The sequence below is a fragment of the Pteropus alecto genome, unplaced genomic scaffold (genome assembly GCF_000325575.1).
Source record: "Pteropus alecto unplaced genomic scaffold, ASM32557v1 scaffold335, whole genome shotgun sequence".
In the NCBI taxonomy this organism is placed as follows: domain Eukaryota; kingdom Metazoa; phylum Chordata; class Mammalia; order Chiroptera; family Pteropodidae; genus Pteropus; species Pteropus alecto.
The window spans coordinates 574,763-584,367 of record NW_006436757.1 but is presented as its reverse complement, the minus strand read 5'-3'; the positions used below and the strand labels follow the sequence as shown (position 1 = coordinate 584,367).

The 9,605-nt window shown below is 49.9% G+C and overlaps 1 protein-coding gene across 2 annotated transcripts in view; it reads right to left on the bottom strand.

Annotated features, from left to right (window-relative positions):
* ZFHX2 (zinc finger homeobox 2) overlaps positions 1-8,843 on the bottom strand; it is a 27,808-nt gene extending 18,965 nt beyond the window's left edge. Inside the window, exon 1 of one of the 2 annotated variants that reach the window (XM_006913580.3) lies at positions 8,440-8,843. The gene's annotated coding sequence lies outside the window, so the exon portion shown is untranslated. Of the gene's footprint in view, positions 1-8,023; positions 8,144-8,439 lie in introns of those variants that run through there. The other variant, XM_025048023.1, reaches the window with a different exon arrangement.
* Positions 8,844-9,605: the final 762 nt, after the last annotated feature.

The following is a 9,605-nucleotide window of genomic DNA, read 5'->3' as shown; positions in this document are numbered from 1 at the left end:
TAGGTAAGGGGGGTTTGCATCCTGATCTGCATATGTAAATATTGAATCTAGTTTTTCCCATCTCTCATTGAAGCCTCCCAGCTTTGGCATCAGATTGGGCAAGTGGTCTGTCCCCAGTGAGAGGGATGGAGCAAAGAGGCAGTGTCTTTCACCTTGCAAGATGCTTAAGGTAGGTGTGACTGAACCGGTTGAGGTGTGAGGAGAAAGGACAGGCTGAGAAGAAGAAGATGGGGGTGGGTAGGCAGTAGACAGGGGAGAGGCCAGGGGTGAGGAGGAGGCTATAGACTAAAACCACAACCAGTGAGTTGAATATCCATCCACATTTGCACGGCTTTGTTGAGGTGTGCTGCAGGCAGGAGTGGAGCCTCTCACGTTAGGACAGCAGTGTGGAGCACTAGAGAGACTTAGGCTTAGACAAGCACTTGAAGTCAGCTCTGAGCACTTCTATAGGAGAGGGATAGAAAAGGTGTGCCCTTGAATTCAGATTCAGGATCCTATCTGAACCTGGCATGGGGACTTCTGTAGAAGACCTTTGATCTCCCTGAGCTTAAAAGGAATTACTTCTAGAACTATTTGGAAGGATACGATTGTGACTGTGTATATAAATAAATCCTCTGGTTCTTTGATTCTATATGACTCCTTGTGATGGTATTGACTCCACTTAAATACTATTACAACAATACTAATGATAAAATAACATCTTTAAATGTTTACCATCTGCCAGCCAGTGCTGAGCCCTCTGCAAACATCATATCATTTGATCCTCTGCTATAATATGATGAAATAGATATGGCTATTCATTTCTGTTTTACAAAAATGGAAACAGATTTAGATGGGTTAAGTAATTTTTAAGGTTTCATACTTGGAAAGAAGTAGTGTCAAGATTGGACTCAAGGTAGCCTGACCTCAGCACTCTGCTCTTGGATTAATTTGTAAGCTTCTAAACTCTGGCTGGTATGCATTTTGAATGAAGTCTTTGAGTTTGTTACTCTACCCTTGTGTGTGTCACCTTGAGCATGTGTGCTATCATGTTACTCTTTGAGCTTGAAGTTGTTAGATGGCTGTCTCCTAGTTAGTTTCCCAGTGTAAGATGGGCCAGAACAGGTCCACTGCTTTGTGCAACTCCAGGGGGCACCATCTACCTTGCAGTCTATAAAGGAGCCCTGGCCATTTTGTGTATATGTTTGGAGATGAGGATGGGGGTGAATGGAGATAGATGTCAAAGGTTATTTGACTGACAGTATGTATATTCATTTGTGATAACTGTCTCTTAAAGCTGCAAGTCTACACATGTGTATCATAACAGCATACGAACTTCATCAGAAGGGTAGTATGGTATTATATAAAAATATAGCCTTTAGGGCCAGACAGACCTCTAATCAATTCTAGTCCTATTTATTATTATGTAAATGAGCTCCGGTGAGTTGCTTAAAGCCTGTTTCTTCATATACAGAATGGGGAATAGTTCCTCATGGAACTGTCCATTGAAATGGTCATTATTGAGATTGGCACTTTGTGATCAATAAATAAAAATAATTATTCAATAACATGCCTTATTTTCTGAGTTGGGGTATTCGTGTATGTTTATTACTTTTTTGATTGTGTGTGTGGCTGAGGGCCTGGGTGTAGTCCTATGCCAGCACCTCTTGGAGGTTAGGAAGGTGCTGACTCAGGCCTCTGGCTGGGCCTCCCCAGTCCTCAGTTATATCGGTGTGGGCCCTGGGCTTCGGTTCAGCGATGGAGTGTCCTGTGCAGGCGTGTTGCCGCGTGCCTGTTTGTGCCTGTTTGTGCTCAGTAGCATGGCCGTGTTTGGGGTGGTGGTAATTACTGGGATGGCCCAGCCCTAATGAGTGTGATCTCGTTACACTCTCACCGCCTCTAATGGAGCTAACCTCATTTCACAGCCATTAGAGATGGAGATGAGGCCCCGCCCCCTGGCCCCACCAGCTGCAGCTCTTTCAGCCCTGGCCTAGGCTGTTCCTCCAGCTCACCATTTCCGCGGTCCACCTCTTCGTCTCCCCCCTTTTCTTCTGCTTTTCCTTCCAGGTTTCCCTCTCCTGCTCCTCATTGTTCTCTTCCCTTCCCTCCTCTTTCTGCATCTCCCTTGTCTCTCCTCTCCTCCACCTCTTCACTCAGCACTCCCCCTCTTCCTCTAGTCTGTCCTCCCTATCTCCATTTCCCGTCCTCTTCTCTGTGCCCCTCCCCCACCCTTTTCTGCGGCTGGCCCTCCCCTCCCCCACGTTGCCCTGTCTGGCCAAAGGACAAATCTCAAGGGGAAACCAGCAAAGACAAACAAGGAGCAGTGACTTCATTAACATCGTTAATTTGCCACTTCAGTTCCTCCCACAAGGGTCAAAGCCAGCATGGCTTGAACTCAGGACTGACACAGAGTCTGAGACTGCCGTCTGCCTTTGCCCGGTTAGGCCTCTCCGACAAACACACGTCCTCCTCCTCCTCTGAGCTTCCATTTCCCCGCAGACGCTCAAGCTCTGGGGCTTCTCTCTTCCAGTTTGTTCTCTATCTTCACAGCCCACGGCCCTCCTCCTTTTTCATTTAAATTGTGGCCTTCTCTCTGCTCTCTCCTGGCTGGAAGTCACATGATTTTTACCTTTGACTCCCTCTCCTCCTCATCCTCTGCCTGTCTGGGTTTCTCCCACTCGTCCCTGACCCATCCATCCTGAACCTTTTTCTTGGCCCTTTCCTCGTTTTCTGTCTTCCTAACCTTGCGTGCACTCCTTTCCCTGAAGCACCAAGATTTACCTGTAAGTTTCAGAAACCACACAGCCTGAAAAAGCTGGAGATGGGAGGAAGAAAGCATTTGTGGCTCCAGCAGGCCAGTGATATAGAACATGGAAGTGGCTGGACAGAAAGGAAGACAATTGTGATCTCAGGGGAAGCAGCAGAATCCAGACTCGGACATCTGAGAGCCAAGACACACTGGGCTCCGGAGAAACAGCTTCCCCAAGAGAGGAAAAGGAGGACAGAGCTAGAGGGCCTTGGGCTTGAGACTGAGGTTACTGACAAAACAAGGAATGAAAAATTTGAGGCAGGAAATGGCATTTACGCCATCAGTTCCTCAGGGAAACACAATCTAACACTCCTGTCCCACCCTCTGCCCTCCTTCACTGAGAAGCCAAATGACTGGCAATTGACTCTTGACCTTTAGCCCAATCCCAGCCCCAAAGGGAGAAGCTAAGGGTAGTTGGCTGTGACTGGAGGAGGCACTAGGGAAATGTGCACACATGAAGTAAAAATTTCTGACCCAAACCCACCCTGCGCCACCACCCCTGCACATCAACATGCTACACAGGGCCAGACACTGCATACTCACACCCTCTTCTCTCAGCAGAGAGCTCTTGCAACTTATGTCCTGCCAACTGCACAGGCCCCAGTGCGAGCACCATTCCACTAGGTGGCCCTGCTGTGATTCCAAGGCGGGAACCTTAGCTTTACTGTAATCCCATATTCCTGCCCAAATACAGAGGTGAGCTCCTGTTGTCTCATTTGACTTTGAAAAAACAAAACAAAACAAAAAAACCATTTTGAGGGGTGTGGAGTTATCTTGGGAGGAATTTTAGAAATGTCTTCCTCCAGGTGTATGCAGCCCGCATGCCGGTGGTACAGCTTGGTGACGAGAACAGGTGGATCTCAGTTGTCACCCTTAAACTGGGCACCCTAAACAACCATACACAGAGGCTCTGGTCTCTGGACCAGTTCCTATATGAGGGGGACACTGAGCCAATGGGATTACCTCAGAACGCAGGAAGGCAGCTCTAAATCTTTTACCCCATCTCACCAGCCTGGGGTGGAAGAGGGGTGTACAGGCAGTCCCCTGAGGCTTTCCCCAGAGAGGCAAGGGGCTCTGGGAAAGTGAGTGGTGGGATGACTGAGAAGCCAGAGAAGAAAGATGGAAAAATCAATGAAATGAGTTTCTAACGGTGAGGTAAAGGACCGCTGTGTCGACAGCCTGTCGCCTGCCGCAAAATATGAGCTGCCCAAGTCCATGGCGGCGGCTGACAGTGCCTCCAGCCGCCACTGTCCTCCCTTCAGGCCCCCGCCCACCAGCCCCTTCTCCAGCTGCTCTGGGCCTTTCTTATTACAGCCAGGCTCTCCTCCAGGGCTCGCAGCTCACTCCTGCTCTTCCATCTTCCTAGAGTCCTCAACCCATTCAGGGTCTTTCTGACTCATCACCAGAAGAGCAGGACAGGTTATAATTCCTGATTGAGTACATTTCTCTCCTCTATGGCTTCTGTGTATTTAGACACCTCTCTATAGATTTCTCTCAAAGAGTTGTAGTGAGCTCTGCATCTTTCTGCCTCCTCTTCTCCTAGATACCTCTGGACTCATTCAACAATGGGCAGTCAGTGTGAAGGCCATCCCTCACAGGGTTTCTTACATCCAGGTCTATGCTTCCTTCTGCCTTTTGGCTCACTTGGCCAACGCTGACTTCACTGTAATTGCCTAGATTAGGACAGGGTGTTTAGGATGGGCCTGATACTGATTTATGAACTTTTTATTTGTGACCAGCGTAAAAATATGAGTATGACCGATTCAATTGTGGTTTCATGACTGGGAATGGGGTGGGGTAGGGATGCTACTCCCAATTCAAATCTGCCAACTCTGTCTTTGGAAATAACTCTCAACCTTTTCTGGAAACCACCTCCTTTCTCTACCCTCCTCCACATCTTCTTCTTGGACTCCTAAGACTGTTCATTCATGTTTTCCTCCCATTTTCTCTGCAAAGTCTCCTCAGATAAGCCCATGGAGTCCACCCTGGCTGCCTGCTTCCAAGGAGCCCCTAACTCAGTCTGCCCTCTCAGACTTTGCTATTGCTCTGTTAACTCTCCTCCAGTTTCTGATTTCCCAACTTGCCCATTTATGCAGACTTAGGCGTGAGAGGTGGGGTGAGAGGAAGGCAAACAACCTACTAACTCAACATTTGATGAACAGACATTTACTAAGCATCTATGTGACAAGACACTGTGCTAGGTGCTGGAAAACAGTAAGAAACTAGACAGATGCGGCCCCTGTGCCTATAGCCATCAGGACTAACCTGGGGTCTCTCACCTGACAGCTTCATCTGTCCAACTCAGAGTCCCTTTCTTTCACTTTCTCCACAGTCGAATTGCCCTGTCGTTTCAGAACCCTTCTTTTCTCTATCCCTGCATCGGTTTACACTCTCACACAGCTCTGATCCCCGCTCTTCTGCATTTCCAGCTTCAGTCACCATTCCTAAACCCAAGGAGGTTCCTTTTACATTTTCGATAAGTCTCCTCCTTGTTCACAAAGCCTTTCTCCTTTCACGTTCCATAACTGCCACTTGCAGTTCTCTTCCTTCTTTGCCTTTCAGTCCTACCATCCCATTTGCCATGCCCCCTATTATCCCAGGTCCCCCTCCTCTTGCTCCTGCAGGTCCTACCAAACAAGACCTCATTCTGAGCTAGGAACGGCTCCAGGAGGTAAGGTCAAGCTACCAGACCCAGGAATCCTACAGATCTGACTCAAGCCCTGGCCACGTAAGTGTACAGCTTCCCAGCAAAGCAGCAAGTTATTCCTCTATGGGTCTCAAGGTAACACCAGCTGCTCTGACATCATGGAGGGAGGAACCCTGTCAGGTTGCCAAGGCAACACCAGCAATTTATGACATCAGAGGCTTGAGGTTCTTGGTTCTCAGGGGGCTAGAAAGATTCAAGTTCCTGTCAGCTAAAGTAAATAGGAATTCTACTTTTTCATCTCTTTGCTTGTGTTCCCCTGGCTTGGGAATGAAATGCAAAGGACTTTGGTGGGGTGGTGAGTGATTTGGCCAAAGGAATGAATGTTTGTGAGGCTCTCTCTCTCTCTTTCTCTTCATCAGATAGCTCTGTGCGTGCTCTCTCCCCCTTCTTTGGCATCTCTCTCTTTTGGGGCTTCGCCCAGTGGTATTTCTGCTCTGCCTTTTTTCCAAATCACCCCTCCTGCAGCGCTCTCTTTGCATCCATCACGCTGTGTCCTTCTCACACCAGAGGCATTTGTTTCCTTTGATACCTCACCCTCTCCTCTTTCCCCCTACCAACCTCTGCGCAGCTCTGATCTGCTCCAGCACTCATTTGCCTTCCATTTACCTTCTTTTTCACCTCATCTTATTTTTCAATTCCTCCCTCCCCCCACTTTACCATTATATTAAATTCTTATTGCTTTTTTGGTTGACCTCTTTAGGAATATTCTATCATTTCTCTCTCTCTTTCCTTCGGTATCACTATTAGATCGTTTTTTCATTCTTCTAGTTTTTCATTAATCGCCCTTCTCTGCCCCTCATTCCGCATGGATTTTATTCCCTTCTTTTGCAGGTTCCTCACAGCATGCATTTCTCTACCCCACGCATTTACTGCACTCAGCCTCTCCTTCCTTTCTGTAACTCTGTTCACCTCTGAAATCTTCCATCTTCTGTTCATATATACCTCCTCTTTTTACCCTTCTAAGCTCCTGAGGTCTGGAAAAACAAAGATGGTCTTAAAACAAGGTAAACTCCCCAGACTCTTTATCCACCTTTCCCTTTCTTTAGGCTAAATGAACCTGTCTCCTTGCATAAGATAGCTTCTGCCACACTACTGTAAACTGCCTCAGAAAGAAATCATGCTGAATCCAAATATGATAATATAGGAATGCAGGAAGAAGACCAACTGGCAAGTGAAGAAGCCACTAGAATAAACTGAAGGATGAGGGGCAACCAAGCATGGTGGAGCTCAGAGTCCTATAGAATGTTCCCTTCCAAAATCATAGTTGACAGTTCATGGCATAATGATCCTGACTGATGAAGGGGTTATATACCCCTAGAAGCCCATTAAATTGATTTCTTGGCCTGTTTATGTGCCTTCACAAACCATACTCCCAACCTCTCCCAGCCCCTTGCTTAGGTCCCTTCTGCGGCTGGGGTTAAAATGCTGGTTGAGAGGGATAAATAAGGGATAAAAGGAACTTAGGGTAACCAAGGAGAAAGGTAGGAAGACAGAAGATTATGGAAACAAAAGGGAAGAATAGGCAAGGGAGATCATGGGAGACAGGGATGGGGGAAAAAAGGTGAAATAAAATGGGGAAATGAAAAATATACAATGGTAAAGTGAGTGTAGGGAGGAAAATCAAATCGGCAAGGAAGAGGTTTGTGGTGGGAGGCTCCAGGAGAGGTAAATGACTCACAAGAGACCAGAGGTGAGGTCCTGGTCGGGGAGAAAGGCACATGGCAAAGGGGATACTCAACAATGCTAGGAAGTTCCAAAGCCTCCCATGTGAAGGTGGAAGTGGAGGCTGTCCTGGCCGTGCTGAAAGAGCACTGGAGTCCTTAGGAGAGACATATTTGCTCTATCCTCTGACTCTTCCAAGCCCGGGACCAGTGACTACCACAATCATGACTGATAAGCAAACTCCAAAGTAGCCTAAAAAGGCTGGAGAAATCTATGAGGACCCTGAGGGAGAGGGCATGGAGTCCTAGATGGGCAGAACAGTCAGTCAGCCAAGGCATGACACAGTGACAGGAACACACAGCGAGAGGATCACTTGGACGGGAAGAATCACATGTGGAGACAGTGACATACAGACCCAGAGACGGATGAGTGGAGAGAATGAATGAGGTAAAGAGTAGCAAAATCGAGAGGCAGGGACACATGGACAGAGATCAGCGGGGCTACAGGCACAGCGAGACGCGTGGTCAAGTGCTCAAAAAATGATAGGGCGACTCAGAGGTGCAGACAGAGCGTATGGAGACTTGCGGGGCCAGGAGAGACACGCTTCGCCTTGAATGGAGCAGTGGCCTCCCCTCACCTCGCACCTTTCCAAAAACACAAAAATAAAAACAAACAAACAAAAAGAACTCAACTTCAGGCGAAAATGGAGATCGAAGATCAAGGGTATCCACGTCTCCTCCCACCCACCCCAACCCCCAGCGCATCAGACCGCCCGCCTGTCGCGGTTTCTCCCCCATCCCGCGGCCGGCGGGGGGCCGCCGAGACCCAGGCCCCTCGGGCTGACATCTCCGAGCCCTCGCACTCACCCGGCCTCCCCTTCCCTTCGGGACCCCAGCTCCCCGCACAGCTCGGCGCGGTCCGTCTAGGTTCTCGTTACCCTCCGTCTGTCCGGCTGGTTCCCGGTCCAGCCTCGATGCCTTTCCATTCCCGGTCTCTCCTCCACCCCTGCATCTCTCTCTTCCTCCATCCCCACTCGCACGCCCTCTCCCTCCCACACCCCTGCCCCTCCTCCTCCTCAGGCTCTCGGTCTGTCGGTCTGTCCGTCCGTGTCCCCTCCCCCAGCCCTTTCCCCGTCCCTCTCCGTGCCCTCCAGCGGCAGTCTCCAAGCGCCTCCTCTCCCCTCCGTCTCGAGCTTCCAAAGAGCAAGGAAGGGAAGAAGAGAGAGAGGGAGAGGAGAAAAAAAAAAAAACAACCCAGCAGCATCGGAAATCGATGCACTTACACCTCAGCTGGAAGCAGGGACGGGAGTCGAACCACGGCCGCCGAGCAGCGCGAGGCGGGGAGGGGAGGGGGCGGCTCTTGGAAGGGACTTCTCCGATGTGTTGATTCCTTTTTTTTCCCCTCCTCCTCCCTCCCTCCAGCGCTCACTCCGGGGCGTCGGGGACGGAGATGGAAAAAATAAATAAATAAATTCACGGCGGTAAGGGAAGTGAAGGAAAATAATCAATGCTATTTGGCTGCGGCTGAAGTGTTTTCCCGGCTTCGTGAGGGGGTTTCCATTGATTCACCCAGGGCACGCGCTCGCTCCCTGCCTCCTCCTCCTCCTCCTCCTCGCCCTCCTCCTCCTCCTTCTCCTCCTCCTCCTCGCCCTTACTCCTCCGCCTCATTCACTGGCTGGAGCCGAGGCGTCCCACACAATGGAATAATCAATACCCAGGCGCCCGGGGCGGCCCCACTGAGCAGGTGCAGCGGCCCGCCCGCCGCGGTGAATGCCGGGAGTTGTAGTCTTCCCCCCCACCACCATCCAGCCCGCGCTCGCTCCCGCGCCGGCTCCAGCTGCCGAATCCGCAGGCCTTGCTGGACCGTGGGCGGGACTCTAGGCTCCAGGGTAAGGCAGGCCCGTGGGCCGGGCTACCTGCTCGACTCTGGCGCTAGGTTCAAGCTGGTGCCTGTAAAAAGGCCAGGTTCCTTTAAACTCTTTCTAGTCTTCTCTTCCTACAGAAACCATACGTGGCGTGTTTTAAATTAGCTCTAGAGAAAGCCCTGGCTTCTACTAGCTTCCAGATCCACCTGAAGCCTCTTTCCACTCCCTTCTTCCTGACTTATTAGTTCCTTCCCTTTTAACTGGGTACTAGAACCTTCTCTTCCACAGCAATTACCTTGAAGTCTCTGAGAGCTTTCTTTCCTCCACACGGTTACAGAGCCCCCAGAATTGTGTGGGGGGAGGAGAAGCGCCATGTCTGTACAGCAGTGTCCTCCCCGCAGTGCTTACCATGTGTCATGTGTTTTTCAGAAACATACTAGGGAGAGGACAGGTGTTGAGAACCTGGCACTTCTCGCCAATTATAGGGAACCCAGAAGTTGGTAAGAGCCACTGTTCCTCAGCAAGCTATCATGCCTAGAGACTCAGACATATAGATGACTCCTCCAGGTAACAGTAGTCCTCAG